Source organism: Magnolia sinica, chromosome 11, assembly GCF_029962835.1.
Source record: "Magnolia sinica isolate HGM2019 chromosome 11, MsV1, whole genome shotgun sequence".
Taxonomy (NCBI): domain Eukaryota; kingdom Viridiplantae; phylum Streptophyta; class Magnoliopsida; order Magnoliales; family Magnoliaceae; genus Magnolia; species Magnolia sinica.
The window spans coordinates 59,180,634-59,185,331 of NC_080583.1; positions in this window are offsets into that span (position 1 = coordinate 59,180,634).

Genomic DNA, 4,698 nt, shown 5'->3' on the forward strand with positions numbered 1-4,698 from the left:
TGGGGTCCATCGCTATTTATTTATTTTATCCACTCCATTCATCCATGTTAACAGATAATTTGAGATTTAAAGAAAAAAAGGAAGCATATCCAAAGCTCAAGTGGACCACACCACAGGAAATAGTGTGATTGAACCTCTACCATTTAAAATTTCTTGGAGGCCATAGAAGTTTTGGATCAAGCTGATGTTTGTGTTTTCTATTTATTCATATATTTTTGATATTATGAACAACCTTTAACCATTTTTGGACAATCTGATCAATCCAGATTGAAGAGTAAATAACTTTAGATGTTTAAATCAAAATTCATTCAAATTGTTGATCAATCTTGTTTGCCCAATATCTTTCTCATGTGTAACATGATCGGGGTGAGTAACTAGTCAAATTGAGGGTAATGATCAATAAAATAGAGTGAATGGACCTAACATGTAAAATGGGCCAAATATTCTGGTCAAAATTGTGACCCAACTTATGACTCCCTTCATGATGTGTGACGAACATCAACACTGTGCATTTGATGTGTCCCCTTTAACTTATGATATATCTTAAAATGCATTTTAAGATATGAACTAAAAATCGATACCAACTAAACTATGTGAAGACATCTAAAAAATATAAAAGAACTTGGTGGGGCCTGCATGAGTTTTGAATGCGGCTGAAACTGGGTCTGACCCCTCATCTAAGTGGGACACACATAATGAGTGGGTTAGATATGTGAATCACATTTAGGCAGGCCCAATATATGATTATGAAAGTTTTAAGGAAACCCCTCTCCACTATATTATATGGTGTGGCCCACCCAAGTCATGGATTGACATTCTTCATACCATGCAATGCTTTTCTCCGATCATTTTAAGATATTAACTAAAAAATGGGGCGGGTCTAAGGCTTAAGTGGACTACAAAGTGGGGATTGAACATCCACCATTAAAAATAACATTCATAGAAGATTTGGATCAAGCTGATGTTTGTGTTTTCCCTTTATTCATATCTTTGTGATATTATGAACATGTTGGATAGAAAATAAACATTACTGTGGGCCCAAGGAAGGTATCAACAGTGGAAATCATTATTCCACACTGTTTTGTGTAGCATGGTCCACTTGAGTTTTGGATTTACCAAAAATTTAGGATAAGCCCACACCGTTCATCCATTTTTTAAGATCATTTTATAGAATTATCTAAAAAATAAATCATATCCAAAGATTAAATGGACCACACAACAAATAAGGGGAACAGATTGGCTCCTCCCCCTACATAATCCAATGGCTGGTGGTTGGTGCTGTGTGGGCCCCACCATGATGTATTTTTTAATCCATGTCGTCCATCTATTTTGAAAGATCATTTTACAGAATAAGACCAAAAATGAGGTATATCCCGATCTGAAATATCACATTACATGAAACAGTATTGAATGAGCGTCAACCATTAAAAACATTCTGGGGCCATAAAAGTTTTGGATCGAGATGATTTTTGTTTTCCCCTTCATCTGGGCCTTTATGACCTAATAAACAGATTGGATGTCAAATAAACAGTACAGTGGGCCTTAGGAGGATTTTAATGATGGATATCCAATCACTATTGTTTTCATGTGGTGTGGTCCACCTGATATTTATATACCTCTCATTTTTGGGCCCCACCATGATGTACGTTTTATATCCACACCTTCCATCCATTTAGAGAGATCATTTTAGGGCAATGTCCAAAGATAAATCCAAAGCTCCAATGGACCTTAGCACAGAAAACAGTGGGGACAGTGACACCCACCATTAAAAACTTCTAAAGGCCACAAAAGTTTTAGATCAAGTTGATATTTGTGTTTTAGCTAGTTCTCCTTGGGTAACTTTTTAACCAGTTGGATTTCAAATAAAAATTATGGTGGGCCTTAGGATAGTTTCAATGGTAGGAATCACTCTCCCCACTATTTTCTCGTGGTGAGGTCCACTACATCTTTTCTTTTAATCTACCTCATTCTTTGGCTCATGGCCATCTCAAAATGGATGAAAGTGTGGATAAAACACATACATCATAGTGGGGCCCACAAAATTTAGTGACGTCACTTTAGTCAACTCGCTACTCAACCTATCTAATCTGCGTCCGACACTCGTCAGCCTCTCTCTCCCTCTCTCTCGCACCTCTCGCTCTCGCTCTCTATCTCTCTCTTCCTCTCTCTCGATCTCTCCACCCTCTCCTCTCTCTATCTTTCTCACATCCAAGCTCCTAGGATTGATGATTCTCAAGCCTCTCTCTCTGATCTCTCTTGTGGTCCATTGCCAACCTTCCATACCCACGCACGCCCTCTCTCTCTCTCTCTCTCTCTCTCTCTCTCAAGCTCGATGCTCTATCTCTCTCTCTCTCAATCTCTCTCAATCTCAATACCGATTTAGGGATTTGGGGATTTGGGGATTTAGGGATTTAAGGATTGATACACAGGCACTTTGAAATTACTTAGGGTGTGTTTAGGCAGTGGGATTAGAAGGGATTAGGTGGGATGGAATTGTATCTGGCCCACATTGAGGTGTGGTCCACCTAAGATTTGGATCTGCTTTATTTTTTTGATCATGCCCTAAAATAACTTTCAAAATGGATGAATAGCACAGATGTAATGCACATACATCAAGGTGGGCCCACAGTCAAGGATGGATGTGGGATATCAAGGTATTTCATAACAGTAACAATGACTGTAACGGCTGTTACAGCCTCCTATCTTTTGTTGACAAAAAATTGTTTCAGCCTTGTAATGGACCCTACTGGCCATTTTTTTTCATAATGGCTATTACAGCCCCACGTAATATTTTTTATGCCTAGCTTCTTATATATTTTTTGTACCATGTTTTCCTAATGTATGAAATAGAAATTAAAATGTCTTTTTTGATATGGTTTTGTTATTTATTTATTCAAAATTGAATCATCTTATCAACATGCAACTGTTCACTAATGTGACTTAGGTTGTCCTACTAGCTAGATGTTTTAGACATGGTCCATGCAAAGCAGGACAAGATTAGGTGGATGGTCCCAATCCAGGGTCTTCCTTCAACATTTACAGAGGTGGAATCAACTACCATTCATAGGCAATTTTATAAAGGTGCACTTGTCTCTACTAGCTCATCTAATAAGCAGTGGACATCCACTAGTACTTCCAATATTCTCAACTAGGTGGTTATTTTCGAGGTTGAGCATATTCATAGGTTGAGCACCCTATAATTGAGATGATTGTTGGCCAACACTTTGTAGAGTGGCAGATCTGTGTAACAAATGGAGAACCTCTTCCCTTGACTCAGTTACAAGTTCCTTTATAAGGTAATTGCTATCAAAGTAGTACTTGACATCAAACATGAGCTAAAAAAGTATGCTGCATGATATGTTAATTTGAATCAATTAACCATTCCTCACTAGAATTGTTCGGAATTTCACATCAACTTTTATTTCACTTTTATCAGATATGACTTGGCTTCTAGCATTGTCAAACCTGATTTTACTTGCTTTTCCCTTTTCTGGTGCCTACTTTTCTTGCACATGGTTGAAAGTTTCATCATTCTTGAATTCCCTAAAGCTAAACCCGATCCCAAACCCGAACCTGATTTCCTAAACTAAAACCTAAACGTATTCTCAATTCCCTAAAGCTATAACCTCTAACTTATAACTTATAACCAAAACCTTAACCTAACCTAAACCTATAACCTAAACCTATAACCTTTACCTAAACCTAAAACCTAAATGCATTCTCAAATCCTTAAACCTAAACCTACACCTAATCCTTATCTCAACTCCTTAACCTAAACCTAAACCCGAAAACCCAAACCTAAACCCGATCCTGAACCCGAACCCGATTTTCTAAACATAAACCTTAACCTATTCTCAATTCCCTACAGCTATAACCTATAACCTATAACCTAAACCTAAACCTAAACCTATAACTTTAACCTAAACCTATAACCTAAACCTAAACCTAAAACCTAAATGTATTCTCAAATCCCTAAACCTAAACCTACACCTAATCCTAATCTCAACTCCTTAACCCAAACCTAAACTTGAAAACCCAAACCTAAACCCGAACCCAAACCTAAACCCAAACCCGAACCCGATTTCCTAAACCTAAACCTTAACCTCTTCTCAATTCCCTAAACCTTAACCTATAACCTAACCTAAACCTAAACCTAAACCTATAACCTACACTTATAAACCTAAACCTATAACCTAAAGCAGTAACCTTAACCTAAATATAAAACCTAAACCTAAAACCTAAATGTATTCTCAAATCCCTAAACCTATAACCTAAACTTGTAACCTCAACGTACACGTAAAACCAAAACCTAAAACTTAAATGTATTCTCAAATCCATAAACCTAAACCTATAACCTACAACATTAACATAAACTTATAACCTAAACCTATAACGTACAACATTAACCTAAACACATACTTATAACCTAAACCTATTCTCAAATCCGAAAACCTATAACCTAAACCTAAACCTTAACCTATAACCTAAACCTTAACCTATAACTTATAACCTATAACCTAAACCTATAACTTATAACCTAAACTCAATTCCCTAAACCTTAACCTGTAACCTAACTTAAACCTAAACCTATAACATATACTTATAACCTAAACCTAAACCGTAATCTGTAACCTTAACCTAAACGTAAAACCTAAACCTAAACCTAAAATCTAAATGTATTCTCAAATCCCTAAACCT